At 41.5% G+C, this 17,226-nt stretch overlaps 1 pseudogene; it reads left to right on the top strand.

Annotated features, from left to right (window-relative positions):
- Window positions 1-17,226, top strand: part of LOC102273823 (antigen WC1.1-like) — a 137,340-nt pseudogene that overhangs the window by 112,952 nt on the left and 7,162 nt on the right.

Genomic DNA, 17,226 nt, shown 5'->3' with positions numbered 1-17,226 from the left:
AAATTATTCCTTGAAGCATAATTGATGTTATTATACACAATAATGTAGACCCCCCAAGATTAGATAATTCAATATATATTTTTATAACATGTTTTTAAAAGTTAACAATATATTTTGCACATCTGTATATATTAATATTGTTAATTATGCTGCTTTTACACAGTAAAATTTTTTTATTGTTTTGATGTGTGTATGTGTGCATTCAATTGTGTCTGACTCTTTGTGACCCCATGGACTGTAGCCACCAGGCTTCTCTGTCCAATGGGATTCTCCAGGTGGGAATACTGCAGTGGGTTGCCATGCCCTCCTGAGGGGATCTTCCTGACCCAGGGATTGAATCTGCATCTTTTTTTGTCTCTGGCACTGGCACACAGATTCTTTGCACTGCTTAGGAAGTCCATTGTATTGATGGAATTACAAAAGATAGGATATTCCAGGAATAACATAGAAAATTTAAATCCTACAATTATTTTATCTTATAATTGAAATGCAGTATACTTTCCTAATCACTGATGTTAGGCATGTTGCTGAAAAATCAATTAACAATTTTGTTAAGGAGAAAAGCAGGGGATTTTATTCTACCCAAACTTTGGATAATAACCTGGGAAGCAGATTTTCAGAAAGCTCCAGAGTCGTCTTGAATCCTAATTTCTTAAGTGAAACCTCATCACTTTTGCCAAATTCCATTTGTTAGACTCATGTTACTAGATACACACAAGTGTGGGGATTACACAAGTACATGAACACAGGCAGAAGGAATAACTGAGACATTTCAGAGCCTGTTACCCCAGCCCTCTGTTCCTGAGCTGGATGAGATGCTCCCTATGGACAGGGAAAGAGAGGGAGGATTCCTCCCTGGATCCGGGGCCACGAGCTGTAACTGAGATGAGGAAGCTGGGCCCTAGTGGCGTTGGGCACATCTACAGGGAGGGCAGCATCCAGAGTCTCTGAAGGCCTGTCCTTGGTGGTGTCCCTGGAGCTGGTTCTACAGGCTCATGAGAAACACCTGGTGCATCCCTTCCTGCTCCAGGTTCAGTGATGGCACATTGGGAGCTTAGAGTTGGCCACGGTGGGAATATGTGTACCACATAAGTCAACAAATACTATATATAGGTAATTTTTACTCTCAGCTCATTTTTAAAATATTTATACCATTGCCTTGTCTCCTAAAATCTCTCCTGTGCCCTCTGTCTGTGTCTCTCTTGCAGATCTGGAGCTGAGGCTGAAGGATGGAACCCACCGCTGCGAGGGGAGAGTAGAAGTGAAGCATCAAGGACAATGGGGCACAGTGAATGATTATGGTTGGGGCTTGGAGGAGGCGGCTGTGGTGTGCAGACAGCTGAGGTGTGGAGCTGCTATTGAGGCTCCTCGAGGTGCTTATTTTGGACCAGCAGCTGGCCCCATTTGGTTTTACTATGTTTTATGTGGGGGAACAGAATCAGCTCTCACTGAATGTCAATATTCTAGTATAAGAGACTTTAGTGATGATGGTTTCATTCATGACTGGGATGCTGGAGCAGTCTGCTCAGGTGAGTCCTGCCTGGTCTGGGTGGGGGTCCCCAGCAGCAAAAGCTTTGGTCTGATTCCAGAATAACTATGTGAGAATATGGATCACAGCCTTTAGAGTCTACTTGGGTGAAGACCTCAGTCCCACATGATTCCTAGAGCATTGGGTGCTCAAGGGAGCAGAAGGAATTGCTTGTACTTGAACAGTAAAGGTTCCAGACCAACTTCTGGGTTGGACCTGTCTGAGTTAGTTTTATCATGGTAGCTGCTTTTTATTCTTTTTTAGGATGGTTTAAGAAGTGCAGCTACAGGATGGTATATAGGAGAGATGCAGGCAAGCAAATTTTATTGTATTCATGTTCCTAGGAATTATTATCTGTCCTATGAAAAAGAAAGAGTACCATCAGGTCAGTTCATGGGGAGATGCCAATAGAACAAGCTCAGCCTAGCAGTCTTAACCAAAATGTGGCGTGAAGATCCAGGGACCAGTGACAGTACTGTGGGTCAAGATGCAGTTACACAAGGGAAAAGACATGAGGGGATTTCACTGATGTGTTTGAATGTCACTAGGTCACGGTCAGTAAGGGGTGGCAAGAAGGGGGACTTCTGGCAGGGGATAGTCTCATCACACTGGTGATCACACTGGTGCACCTGCTCACCTGGGTAGGGAGCTCATATCTTTATGTGGGGATGTTGAAGCTGCAGAAAAATATGAAGCTTTGAAATTTATACCACAGTAGCTGGAACAAAGCAAGTGCTAAGGCAGTGAGGCTAAAAGAACCTGAAGTGACTCATAAGAAGTGTTCAGTGTTGTCTAAGTGTAACTGACTTGTGCCAAATTGGAGGCAGTAAAGACAGCAGTGAAACTGGAGTGTGAATGGGTGGTCTCAGGAACTAAGAACATCTCAGTTGTTATCACAATGGTGGATGAGATGGCCAGGATGTTAATCTATCAGAGCAGCTGGATTGGAGGAAGAGTCAGAAATCACAGTGAATTCCCCGAGGAAGTGGCTGAGTCTCAGGAAAGGGTCACCCCACTTGATGGGATGGTGGGACCTGGGAGCCCTGAGGACATCTGCAGTGGGTCCCTAAGAGCCACAGCCAATTAGCTCTTTGGTTATGTTGGAGAAGATTGATGGAAAGGTGATCTTTTCCAATCCCACTTTCAGCAGATTTTTGATGATACTAGTTGAGACCCCCTAAGAAAACAATTATTTTTCTTTTTAGAAAATACTTTATCCAGGCATTACTGACAAACAAAAACTGTACATATTTAATGTTTTCAATATGATAAGTTCGCAAATCAGTATACATCTGTGAAACTATTACAACACCCATGCCATAAACCTGTTCATCTCCTCAAAAGTTTTCATCCACCTTCTTTTTTACAGTATTACCCTCAAAAACTATTATTTTCAAGGAGATTTGACTTTCTATTATAATTTTTGCTTTAAGAAAGCCTTAATGTTTTCCAACATTTCAAGTGACATTTCTTATTGGCAAAATGTCCTAGTCATGGTTTCGCCTGAAGATAAACTTCTGGAGACACTACAGGAGGCTCTGCTTTATTTTGATAAATCAGCATCTAAGTTAAAATGGACTGTGTGCTGCTGGAGCTCCTAGTGATGATTTTAAGAAAATTGATGTCTTGATATTAATTCCAATTAAGATGCATTTTAAAATAAGAAGATTTGTGAGTAGTCTGGCATTTAAGCCTTGACTGTGGTCTGTACTCCCTGACCACTATTGCTCCAACTTCGGCTCTCATACATTTATGGACAATTCCAGCTTACTTCTATGAATGTCTTTGTCATGAGTTTCCTCCCACTCATTTGTCTTTTCTCTATTTTCAGACATGTTTTAATAATGTGAAGGTAAGTCAAAACAGTGGTGATGCACCAGAGATAAGAATAGAATAGCACATCTGTTCAGTTTTCTCAGTGGAATTGAAGTCTCGGAGTTTATTCCTCTCAGTCTTAGGAGTCAGGTATGGAAGAGAAATCTCAGCCTCTTTAGTGGATTGTTGGAAGTGAAGCAGGAGAAATCCAGAGTAGAAACAATCACTTGAGAAGAATGTACAGGAGTTTGTTTGAATTAAAAAGCGGACTTCAAAGGCTTCAAGACAAAGGTTTGGGATGGCTTCACAAGCTGAGAGGGACTGCAGTACAGAAGTGCAAAATGATGAGGGGACGAAGATGCAAGGATTACAGGAGGGGAGGGTGGGTTCCTGATCCAGGTCAACTACTACATTCACCACAACTTCTGTGTACCCTTGCTTCCTGCCCTCTCTTCCTTTATCTTGATGTGGGAGTCATTTCTGAGCCTTCTGGAAGTGCTGGCCATTGAAGGTTGCCATTTTATTTGTGGAAAGTTTTTATAATATTGAATCTATTTCTTTAGCAAATATAGGACCAATCAGATTTTCCCTTTTTTGGTATCAGGTTCTGTTGAGTTGTGCTTTTCAAGGACTTGGCCTATTTTGCGAAATTTTTGAAATTGAGTAAAATGTGCTCATATCTCATATCATTAAATTCACCAGTTGACTCTGTTGATTTCTTCATTGTATGTTTGATTTCTATTTAATTGATTTCTGTTCTCAGTTTTTGTTCCTCTTTTTTGCTTATGATTTGTTGTTATTTTTGTAGATCCATGAAATGGAATCTTAGATCATTTCATTCAGCTTTGGTTTTTTTCTAATGTAGGCATCAAGGAAGCATCAGTTTTCCAAATTTTCTTCTAGCCACCACTTTAATGTTAGCCCACTAATTTTGATACACATAATTTCTTTTGTATTTTATTATCATAAAATATTTCTTCTCTCTCTCTGAATATATTCTTTGCCCTATACTCTTACTTTATATGATACTAATATAAACACTACAGTTTTGTGCATAGTGTATAATTTTTACCTCTTTATTAATAATTTGTTTCTGTGCTTATATTTAAACATATATATTTATAGACAGCATATGGTTTTACAGGGCTTCCCCAGTGGCTCACACAGTAAAGAGTCTGCTTGCACTACCAGAGACCAGTGTTCAACCCCTGGGTCAGGAAGATCCGCTGGAGAAGGGAATGGCAACCTACTCCAGTATTCTTGCCTAGAAAATCCCATGGATAGCAGAGCCTGGTGGGCTACAGTCCATGGGGTGCAAAGAGTCAGACACAACTGAGCAACTTCGCTTTCACTTTTCCAGCAGTTAAATGTTTTTACTTTGTCATGGGACTTGCATTGCCTCAAACAGAAAGTCAGAACTACTTATCTTATCCTCTCCTCCTGGCTTCAATCTTTCCCAGCATCAGAGTCTTTTCCAGTGAGTCAGATCTTTGGATCAGGTGGCCAAAGTATTGGAGTTACAGCTTCAGCATCAGTCCTTCCAAAGAATATTCAGGACTGATTTCCTTTAGGACTGACTGATTGGATCTCTTTGCTGTACAAGGGACTCTCAAGAGTCTTCTCCAACACCACAGTTCAAAAGCATCAATTCTTCAGCACTCAGCTTTCTTTTTTTATTTTATTTTATTTTTAAACTTTACATAATTGTATTAGTTTTACCAAATACTCTCACATCCATACATGTCTACTGGAAAAATCATAGCTTTGATTAGATGGATCTTTGTTAGCAAAGTAATGTCTCAGCTTTTTAATGCTGGGACGGAGGAGCCTGGTAGGCTGCAGGCATGAGGTTGCTTAGAGTCGGGCATGACTGAGCGACTTCACTTTCACTTTTCACTTTCATGCATTGGAGAAGGAAATGGCAACCCACTCCAGTATTCTTGCCTGGAGAATCCCAGGGATAGAGGAGCCTAGTGGGCTGCTGTCTATGGGGTCGCACAGAGTCAGACACGACTGAAGCGACTTAGCAGTAGCAGCAGCAGGTTGGTTATAGCTTTTCTTCCAAGGGTCAAGCTCTTTTAATTTCATGGCTGAGGCCATGGTCTGCAGTGATTTTGGAGCCCAAGAAAATAAAGTCTGTCACTCTTTCCATTGTTTTCCCATTAATTTGCCATGAATAGATGGGACCAGATGCCACGATCTTCGTTTTTTGAATGTTGAGTTTTAAGCCAAACTTTGAACTCTTTCACTTTCATCAAGAGGCTCTTTAGTTCTTCATTTTCTGCCAAAAGGTTGGTGTCATCTGCATATCCCAGGGATGGAGGAGCCTGGTAGGCTGCGGTCCATGGGGTCACTAAGAGTCACACATGACTGAGCGACTTCACTTTCACTTTTCACTTTCATGCATTGGAGAAGGAAATGGCAACCCATTCCAGTGTTCTTGCCTGGAGAATCCCAGGGACGGGGCAGCCTGGTGGGATGCCGTCTATGGATCACACAGAGTCGGACACGACTGAAGCAACTTAGTAGCAGCAGCAGCAGCATATCTGAGGTTATTGCTATTTCTCCTGGCAATCTTGATTCCAGCTCAAGCTTCATCCAGCCTACCATTTCCCATGATGTACTCTGTATAAAAGTTCAATAAGCAGGCTGACAATATATAGCCTTGACGTACTCCTTTCCCAAATTGGAACCAGTCTGTTTTCCCATATCCTGTTCTAACTGTTGCTTCTTTACCTGCATACAGATTTCTCAGGAGGCAGATAAGGTGGTCCAGTATTCCCATCTCTTTAAGAATTTCCCACAGTTTGTTGTGATCCACCCAGTCAAAGGCTTTGGTGTAGTCAATAAAGCAGAAGAAGATGTTTTATCTGAAACTGTCTTGCTTTTTCTTTGATTCAGTGGATATTGGCAATTTGATCTCTGGTTCCTCTGCCTTTTTTAAATCCAGCTTGAACATCTGGAATTTCTCGGTTCACCTACTGTTGAAGCTTGGCTTGTACAGTTCTTCTGTGTATTCTTGGCCACCTTTTCTTAATTTCATCTGCTTCTGTTAGGCCCATACTATTTCTGTCCTTGATTGTGAACATCTTTGCATGAAAAGCTCCCTTGTTACCTCTAATTTTCTTGAAGAGATCTCTAGTCTTCCCATTCTATTGTTTTCCTCTTTTTCTTTGCATTGATCACTGAGGAAGGCTTTCTTATCTCTCCTTGCTATTCTTTGGAACTCTGCATTCAAATGGGTATCTTTTCTTTTCACCAGTGCCTTTAGCTTCTCTTCTTACTCAGCTATATGTAAGGCCTCCTCAGACAGCCATTTTGCTTTTTTGCATTTCTTTTTCTTGGGGATGTTTTGGATTACTGCCTCTTGTACAATGTCACTAATGTCCATCCACAGTTCTTCAGGCACTCTATCAGATCTAGTCCCTTGAAATATTTGTCATTTCTACTGTATATCATAAGGAATTTGATTTAGTCATACCTGAATGGTCTAGTGGTTTTTCCTACTTTCTTCAATTTAAGTCTGAATTTTGAAATAAGGAGTTCATGATCTCCTGTTAAATTAATCCAAATAATTATTTCAGTTAGTATAAATTTCAATTTTACAAGTTCCATTTGTTTTTTCTAGTTTCATTTCTCTGTTTATTTTTATGCTTCATTAAGCAATTTGTATTAGTGATTTAAATACTTTATCAGCCAATTCAATCATTTCTGTAATTTCTGAATCTGTTTTTAGTGATTGCTTAAAGAGCAATCCAGAGAAGCTGATGGCACCCCACTCCAGTACTCTTGCCTGGAAACTTCCATGGACGGAGGAGCCTGGTGGGCTGCAGTCCATGGGGTCGCTGAGAGTCAGACACGACTGAGCGACTTCACTTTCACTTTTCACTTTCATGCTTGGAGAAGGAAATGGCAACCCACTCCAGCATTCTTGCCTGGAGAATCCCAAGGACTGAGGAGGCTGCCATCTACAGGGTCACACAGAGTCGGACACGACTGAAGCGACTTAACAAAGAGCAATCAATGTGGTATGGGTTATATTTTTATTTTTTGGAAATTCTAGTATAGTTTTTTTTTTTTCCCATTCGATACTGAGAATTGTTAGATAGTCCTTTACTGGAAAGAACTTTAGAAATAAGTAATCAGAACACACTCAGAAACCAGGGAATTGTACATGATGAACTAAATTTTTTTTTTAATTGAGTTACCTTCATTTTCTTCAAACTGTGTTCCTATGATGACCAACTCACAAATTTTTATTTTAGTCTTCCTCCTTTAGTTTCAAAGCTTCCTGTGAGCCCACCTTACCTGCCACATGCCTCACTTACACTCCATTCTACAGCAGGTGCTTCCATTTTTTTCTTTTCTTTTCTATCCATCCATATCTTTTAAGATGATGTTTGCTTGTCTGAAGTGGAAGAAATGAGAATTGATGGTAGGATTATGTGGTAGATGTGAGAAACATCTAGATGTGATATAATATGCAAAAAGCTTATTCAACTAATATTTTCCCAAATGTTATATATTTTATCCATTGTGAGGCTTTTGTAACTTGGAACTTTCCAAATTATGCCTTGCTTTTTCACTGCTTCCTTCCTGTCATTTCCATTCTCTTCTTCCTTCTCCTTTACCTCCTCCTCATCCTTCTTCTTATTTTTGTTTTGGCAGCATTCCAGCTTCTTTTAACATTACAAAACATTCTTGAATGAAATTAAGTAAGAGGCAAATAAATGAAAAGTCATCCTGTGCTCACTGTTGCTGCTGCTGCTAAGTTGCTTCAGTCATCTCCAACTCTGTGCGACCCCATAGACGGCAGCTCACCAGGCTCTGCCGTCCCTGGGATTCTCCAGGCAAGAACACTGGAGTGAGTTGCCACTTCCTTATCCAATGCATGAAAGTGAAAAGTGAAAGTGAAGTCGCTCAGTCATGTCCGACTCTTATCGACACCATGGACTGCAGCCTACCAGGCTCCTCTGTCCATGGGATTTTCCAGGCAAGAGTACTGGAGTGGGGTGCCATTGCCTTCTCCATCCTGTGTTCACAGATTGGAATAATTAATGTTAAATATCTATGCTATTCGAAGTGAGTACAGACTTGATGCAATCCCTATCAAAGTCTCAATGGCATTGTTTATGGAAATAGAAAAGGCAATCTTCAAATAAGAGTGTGTTGTTTAATTTTTAGGTACTCATTAATTTTCCTGTTTTCTTGTCATCACTGAATTTTAGTTTCACTCCACTGTGGTCATAAAGATACTTGGAATGATGCTGATCTTGAATTTGTTCAAACTTGTTTGTACCTAGCATGTCATCTAGCCAGGAGAACATGCCATGTGTGCTTGAGAAGAATGCAAATTTTTCTGTTGATAGGAATACAGAATTAGTACAATGGTGGTATTAAAATCAATTACTGTCACCCCTTTGCATTTTCTACAACTCCTGTCTCAGAAGAAAAATCTCTAATAGGAGATGATCTGCAAACTCAGCTGTCTGGGAAACTCTCATTAAGAACTCCCTCTCCCCCAGGTTCATTGACAAATCCTGGGATTTCAAGAGAGATGGTCAGGACCATGCCCCCACTATGGTTTTCCAGTAGTCATGTATAGATGTGAGAATTAGACTGTAAAGAAAGCTGAGAGCCAAAGAATTGATGCTTTTCAACTGTGGTGTTGGAGAAGACTCTTGAGTGTCCCTGTACAGCAAAGAGATCCAGCCAGTCAGTACTAAAGGAAATCAGTCCTGAATATTCATTGGAAGGACTGGTGTTGAAGCTGAAACTCCAATATTTTGGACACCTGATGCAAAGAGCTGACTCATTTGAAAAGACCCTGATGCTGGGAAAGATTGTGGGCAGGAGGAGAAGGGGATGACAGAGGGTGAGATGGTTGGATGGCATCACTGACTCGATGGACGTGAGTTTCAGCAAGCTTCCAGAGTTGGTGATGGACAGGGAGGCCTGGTGTGTTGCAATCCATGGGGTCACAAAGAGTTGGACATGACTGAGTGACTGAACTGAACTGAACACCCCTCTCTATGACTCTCTGAGCTTTCTTAACTCATCTTATTTTCCACTTAGGCAACCTAATAAATTCTTGGAAATTGTTATCACCAAACTTTTGGAAAAAATATGGTGCCAATTAGTTATAATATCCATATTTCTTTACTGGAGCTGTCATCTGTCTAGAAGTTGGCATGCGCTCATGGATACAGCCTCATGATTTTCCATAACCTAAGTCACTTGAAGACTAGCCCCTGGGAGAGAAAACTGGTCAGAATATTAGCCCCAGAAGTCTCAGCAAAGCTTTCTAACTTTGTCTGGATGATACATCTCTAATCTCATATCCCACATCCCTCTGGGTGGGTTGTGTTCTGCATATCTCTGCATTCAAGTTTAAGTGCTCAACTATTATACAGTGTCCTTGGGTCTGTAGGCCCCAGCCTTCTAAATAAGAAATTTTCTTCTCCAACCAGTGCTAAAATATGTGTTCCTGGTATTCAGTTGTTCCGGTGATTTGTCTTAGGCCAGATCTGTCCAGGCTCCAAGACCAAGGAATTCACATTTTTAACCAATCTCAAAGTATATGTTCTTGGGATTCAGCCATCAAACTGACCCTGTAATCCTTCTGGATTTCTCTTCAGAGACTTGCACATGAAAATCCAGTTATGATGATAACTGTCAAATTCTCTCCCCTTTCCCTGTCCTAGGAAATAAAAGTTTTTACAGTGATGCCTGGGACATATTGTTTTCAATTATCAAGCAAGGTCCATGAACATTGACTAGGTTTGTTGTTTTTCTCTCAGGATTTGTGCGTCTAGCTGGAGGAGCTAGACCTTGCTCTGGGCGAGTTGAAGTGCATTCCGAACAAGACTGGATCCCAGTGTCTGACAGGAACTTTGCACTCCCCACTGGCCAGGTCATCTGTGCAGAGCTGGGATGCGGCAAGGCTGTGTCTGTCCTGGGACATGTGCCCTTCAGGGAGTCAGATGGCCAGGTCTGGGCTGAAGAGTTCAGGTGTGAGGGGAAGGAGCCTGAGCTCTGGTCCTGCCCCAGAATGCCCTGTCCAGGGGGCACTTGTCACCACAGTGGAGCTGCTCAAGTTGTCTGTTCAGGTAATATACATGTCAGGACTTAACCTCCCTACACACTCTGTTCAGGTGAGAAATCATGAGATTTTGCTGAAATCCTGTCATCTCATATCCAGCATACTCAGAAGTCCGGCTCATGACAAACGGCTCCTTTCAGTGTGAGGGGCAGGTGGAGGTGAACATTTCTGGACAATGGAGAGCGCTCTGTGCCTCCCACTGGACTCTGGCCAATGCCAATGTTGTCTGTCATCAGCTCGGCTGTGGAGTCGCCATCTCCACCCCCAGAGGACCACACTTTATGGAAGGAGGTGATCAGATCTCAACAGTCCGATTTCACTGCTTGGGGGTGGAGTCCTTCCTGTGGGAGTGCCCTGTGACTGCCCTGGGTGTCCCTGACTGTTCCCATGGCAACACAGCCTCTGTGATCTGCTCAGGTAAGAGAGAGGGACAAGGGCTACTGGTACTCGGGATGCTCCTGGAGTGAAACGTCTCCAAGAGCAGAGAGTGAGGGAAAACTGGCTTCAATAGTCAGATATTCCATGGTGAAATATGGTTCTTCTTATTCTTCATTTATTTTTCAGGTCAGGGCAAAAAGTATGAAGGGGAATAATATATTTTTAAACAACAGTGTTATTTACACATGGTCATAGAAAACAATGTATAAGCAGTAAGTTAGACTTCAGTCATGTTCTCCAGTCCAAGTCAACAAAGAGAACATTCCCAGCACCACAGAATTATTGTTGCCTCCCCATAACTGTCCTCTCCCTCCTCTCCAGTGAAAATTGCTTACTAACTTCTACCGTAGAATACTTCATCAGTGTTTGAAGTGTATATAAAATTTTCAGTATGTTTTCTTTTGTATCTAATTTATTTAATTTATTTTATCTAATTTATTTAATGTTTGAGTCACTTGCTCAGTCGCTCTGTCATTTGGCTACAGTGCCTACAGTCTTTGCCATGGCATGGACTGTAGCCCACCAAGTTCCTTTGTCCATGGGATTTCCCAGCAAGCATACTGGAGTGGTGTGCCATTTCCTCCTCCAGGGGATCTTCCAATCCTGGGATTGAATCTGAGTCTCTTGCATTTCCTGTGCTGGCAGACAGAGTCTTTACCACTGAGCCACCAGGGAAGCCCTTAGTGCTTCTCATATCCCTTTACAAATAACTCTAAAGTAAAGTAAATGTTACTCAGTCGTGTCCGATTCTGGCCTACCAGGTTCCTCCATCCATGGGATTTTCCAGGCAAGAAGACTGGAGTGGGTTGCCATTTCCTTCTCCAGGAGATCTTCCCAACCCAGGGATTGAACCCAGGTCTCCCGTGTTGTAATAACTCTGCCTACACCATAAAAACATTCTCTGAGAGTATTTTATAGAAGTTTAATTATTTATCTCTTGCATGTTGTGCTTTCCTTCTGATGTGGATATCTATGTAAGATAATTGTCAGAGTTCATACAGACATCCAATTGACCCAGATCTTTCTGAAAAGACAGTGTTCCAGATTGCACTGCCACTTTGTCATAAACAGAAGGGTATGGTTGTCTGAGTATTTTTTGAGACTCTTTACTCTGTTCCATTGTATCATTTCTACACCCTTGAATGTTTTATTAATTATTGTAATTTTATAATAAGTATGAAACTTTTAATTTATAGGAATTACTTTATACTTAGTCTTCATTGCTTGTCTTGCCAACCACATTGGCTGTTTTTGGTCTTTGCATTTTGTATAAACTTGTGAGTCAGCTTATCATTTTTCACCAAAAAAGCATAAGGTATTTTGACTGAGATTTGATTTAATCTAAATATAAACTTGAGGATGATTGACTGTAGTAATTTTGAGTTTTCCAACTCACTGACATCATACATTCCTCTATTCAATTTGGTCTTGAATTTCTCTCAGAAGATTTGCTCATCTTTTACTGGGTTTTGTCTCCTAGGCATTTTATTTTTTGATGTTACTAGTATTTTTTTTTTCCCTGTGTAAGTGTCTGAGCAATGAATTCTCTCTGACTTGTTTTCACCTTTTAATTTTTTTTCTTTTGAGCTAATTTGAGATTTACAGAAAAGTTGCAAGAATAATTGCAAGAATAAAACTTTCCAGATGACATTCACCTGGATTTCCCAGTGTTGGTATTTTGCTTTAGTCTTCCTTTCTCTGTCTGTTTCTGTCTTTCTCTTTTCCTCTTGGTTTGCCTCTCACCCCATTTCTCCCTGAATATGTAAAATCTTTCTGAATTAGATTGCAGACATGATGTCCCTTTACCCTTGAAATACTACGGGGAATTTCCTTATGTAACCACAGTTCAGTCAAGTTCTCAGACAACTTCAGCCCCAGATGACATCTAAGTGCAGCCACATGAAAATCCCAAGACAGAACTGCCAAGTTTGTCTGTCCCAAGTTACTGACCCGGAAAGTCTTAAGTAAAATGAAGTTGTTTGTTTTTGTTTTCCTACTGCTACTAACATTTTTGGAAAACTTTGTTATATAGCAATATAACCGGGACACTTACCATGTGAGCTGCATTCTAAATAGATGAATATTTGTCCTCTGATCTTCTACTTTACAGTTTCTACCTTGTGCTGATCTAATGTGCTGATACACTCATTCTCTAGTTCTTAATTTCAGTTATTAAGTTTCAGCTCTAGAATTTTTATTTGTTTTCTTGTTATCATTTTTCTGACAAGATATATCTTGTCAACTAATTCTATAATCACTGTAATCACGGCTACTTAAATTCTCTGCTAGATAACTCTAGTAGCTGAATACCTTTGGGAATACTTTCTAATGTCTCCTTTTTCCTCTTGGTTTTCCAGGAGATCTCTTCTATGTAAGCATTTTTAAAATGACAGACATAGAAGTATAAAATTATAGAAATCCTTCAGAAAAGGTTTTATTTTGCATCTTTTAATTAGAGATAGATTTAGGATTAGAACAGCTAATGTAACATAATTTTTTTAATTGAGTATAATTGCTTTACAATGTGGTATTAGTTTCTGCTGTTCAAGGAGTGAATCAGTTATATGTATACATATATCCCCTCCTTCTTGAAATGCAAATCAAAACTACAATGAAGTATTACCTCACACCTGTCAGAACGGTCATTATAAAAAAATCTACAACGATTAATACTGGGCATGATGTGGAGAAACGGGAACCCTCTTGTACTGTTGGTGGAAATGTAAACTGATACAGCCACTATGGAGAACAATATCAGTTCAGTTCAGTTCAGTTCAGTCACTCCATCATGTCCAACTCTTTGTGACCCCATGAATCGAAGCACGCCAGGCCTCCCTGTCCATCACCAACTCCCGGAGTTTACTCAAACTCATGTCCATTGAGTCATTGATGCCATCCAACAATCTCATCCTCTGTCATCCCCTTTCCTCATGCCTTCAATCTTTCCCAGCATCAGGGTCTTTTCAAATCAGTCAGTTCTTCACATCAGGTGGCCAAAGTATTGGAGCTTCAGCTTCAGTATCAGTCCTTCCAATGAATATTCAGGACTGATCCCTTTAGGATGGACTGGTTGCATCTCCTTGCAGTCCAAGGGACTCTCAAGAGTCTTCTCCAACACCACAGTTCAGAAGAATCAATTCTTTGGTGCTCAACTTTCTTTATAGTCCAACTGTCACATCCATACATGACTACTGGAAAAACCATAGCTTTGACTAGACAGACCTTCGTTGGTAAAGTAATGTCTCTGTTTTTTAATATGCTGTCTGGTTTGGTCATAACTTTTACTCTAAGAAGGAAGCATCTTTTAATTTCATGGCTGCAGTCACCAACTGTAGTGATTTTGGAGCCCAAGAAAATAAAGTCAGCCATTGTTTCAACTGTTTCCCCATCAATTTCATATGAAGCGATGACACCAGATGCCATGATCTTAGTTTTCTGAATGTTGAGTTTTAAGCCAACTTTTTCACTCTCCTCTTTCACTTTCATCAAGAGGCTCTTTAGTTCTTCTTCACTTTCTGCCATAAAGGTGGTGTCATCTGCACATCTGAGGTTATTGATATTTCTCCCGGCAATCTTGATTCCAGCTTGTGCTTCATCCAGACCAACATTTCTCATGATGTACTCTGCAAATAAGTTAAATAAACAGGGTGACAATATACAGCCTTGACATACTCCTTTCCCTATTTGGAATCAGTCTGTTGTTCCATGTCCAGTTCTAACTGTTGTTTATTGACCTGTATACAGATTTCTCAAGAGGCAGATCAAGTGGTCTGGTATTCCCATCTCTTGAAGAATTTTCCACACTTTGTTGTGATCTACACAGTTAAAGTCTTTGGCATAGTCAATAAAGCAGAAATAGATGTTTTTCTGGAACTCTCTTGCTTTTTTGATGACCCAACAGATGTTGTCAATTTGATCTCTGGTTCCTCAGCCTTTTCTACATCCAGCCTAAACATCTGGAAGTTCATGGTTCATGTACTGTTGAAGCCTGGCTTGGAGAATTTTGAGCATTACTTTGCTAGCGTGTGAGATGACTGTGATTGTGTGGTAGTTTGAGCATTCTTTGGCATTGCCTTTCTTTGGGATTGGAATGAAAGTTGACCTTTTCCAGTCCTGTGGCCACGGCTGAGTTTTCCAAATTTGCTGTCATATTGAGTGCAGCACTTTAACAGCATCATCTTTTAGGATTTGACATAGCTCAACAGGAATTCCATCACCTCCGATAACTTTGTTCATAGTAATGCTTCTTAAGGCCCACTTGACTTCACATTCCAGGATGTCTGGCTCTAGGTGAGTGATCATACCATCATGATTATCTGGGTCATGAAGATCAGTTTTGTATAGTTCTTCTGTGTATTCTTGCCACCTCTTCTTAATATCTTCTGCTTCTGTTACGTCCATACCATTTCTGTCCTTGGTTGTGCCCATCTTTGCATGAAATGTTCCCTTGGTATTTCTAATTTTCTTGAAGAGATCTCTAGTCTTTCCCATTCTATTGTTTCCCTCTATTTCTTTGCACTGATCACTGAGGAAGGCTTTCTTGTCTCTCCTTGCTATTCTTTGTAACTCTGCATTCAAATGGGAATATCTTTCCTTTTCTCCTTTGCTTTTTGCTTCTCTTCTTTTTACATCTGTTTGTAAGGCCTCCTCAGATAGCCATTTTGCTTTTTTGCATTTCTTTTTCTTGGGGATGGTCTTGATCCCCATCTTCTGTACAACGTCATGAACCTCTGTCCATAGTTCTTCAGGCACTCTGTCTATTAGATCTAATCCCTTGAATCTATTTCTCACTTTCACTGTATAATCGTAAGGGATTTTATTTAGGTCATACCTGAATGGTCTAGTAGTTTCCCTACTTTCTTCAGTTTAAGTCTGAATTTGGCAATAAGAGTTCAGGATCTGAGCCACAGTCCTTCAAAACCTAGGAATAAAATTAGCATGAAGTGAAGTGTTAGTGAAGTCGCTCAGTCATGTCCGACTCTTTGCGACCCCATGGGCTGTAGTCTACCAGGCTCCTGTGTCCGTGGGATTTTCCAGGCAATAGTCCTGGAGTGGATTGCCGTTTCCTTTTCTGACCCAGCAATCCCCCTACTGGGCATAAACAGTGAGGAAACCATAATTCACAAAGACACATGTAACTCATTCTTAGGGCAATACATAGCGTAAAAGAAAAATTTTGGCATTCTCAAACACAGAAGTCTCAATAGAGATTAAAATTACATTAACTTTGCTGCTATGTTATAGCTCCCATCTCAGGCTCCATCACTAGATCATTATTTAGCTTAAATCAGTTTCCAGTTGTTCAGCTTCCCAGCTCTCTAATCATTGCTGTTTCTGCAGGAAACCAAACCCAGGTGCTGCCCCAGTGCAAGTACCCCGTGTCTGAACCAGCGGCCTCAGCATCCCCAGAGGAGAGCTCCCCCTACTGCTCAGGTGAGGGTCCCACAGAACAGAAGACCCTTCTCATTCCCCTGTCAATGCCCCATTGTCCCATTTCTCTCTCCTCAGACAGCAGGCAGCTCCGCCTGGTGGACGGGGGCGGTCACTGCGCCGGGAGAGTGGAGATCCTTGACCAGGGCTCCTGGGGCACCATCTGTGATGACGGCTGGGACCTGGACGATGCCCGCGTGGTGTGCAGGCAGCTGGGCTGTGGAGAAGCCCTCTATGCCACGAGGTCTGCTCACTTCGGGGCAGGATCAGGGCCCATCTGGCTGGACGATCTGAACTGCACAGGAAAAGAGTCCCACGTGTGGAGGTGCCCTTCCCGAGGCTGGGGGCAGCACGACTGCAGACACAAGCAGGACGCTGGGGTCATCTGCTCAGGTCTGTGCTGCACACTGTCCACAGGCTGGGGAATGGGGGTGGCTGGAGGATGGGGTTCTAAGCCCTGAGGGAGAGATGCTGAAAGGACTAGAGAAGGAGGCTTTCTCCCATGGAACCTGTGGTTCCAGCAGACGTGAAGACGAGGTGCTTTCACTGCCTCCTGCAGCAGCTGACGTTTTTGTTCTTTCTTCTCAGCAGTGTTTCCTGGCAGAGCCGTTTCTTACAGTTTCCACACGACAGCAGAGCTCTCTTTTCAGTTCCCTGTGGTAGTAAAGTCTAGAGATCCCGTTGGTGCTGTAATGAAAGCACAGATTTACTCTGTTCAGTTCTATTTGCTAGGAGTCTGCTGACGGTCTCCGTGGGCCAACATCCTGGTGCTCACAGAGCTGCGATCTTCCTGAAGGCACAGGGAGGACTCCTTTCCCAGCCTTTCCTGGTTTCTTTGTGACCTCTTTCCTTGGCTTAGAGCCCTCTTCTTCTTCAGACCTACAGCAAACTATGTCTCTTCTGAGCATTCTTC

This window comes from Bos mutus, unplaced genomic scaffold, assembly GCF_027580195.1.
Source record: "Bos mutus isolate GX-2022 unplaced genomic scaffold, NWIPB_WYAK_1.1 CTG202, whole genome shotgun sequence".
NCBI classification, from domain to species: Eukaryota; Metazoa; Chordata; class Mammalia; order Artiodactyla; family Bovidae; genus Bos; species Bos mutus.
Note: the sequence above shows the minus strand (reverse complement) of the source record. Positions and strands in the feature narration are given on the sequence as shown.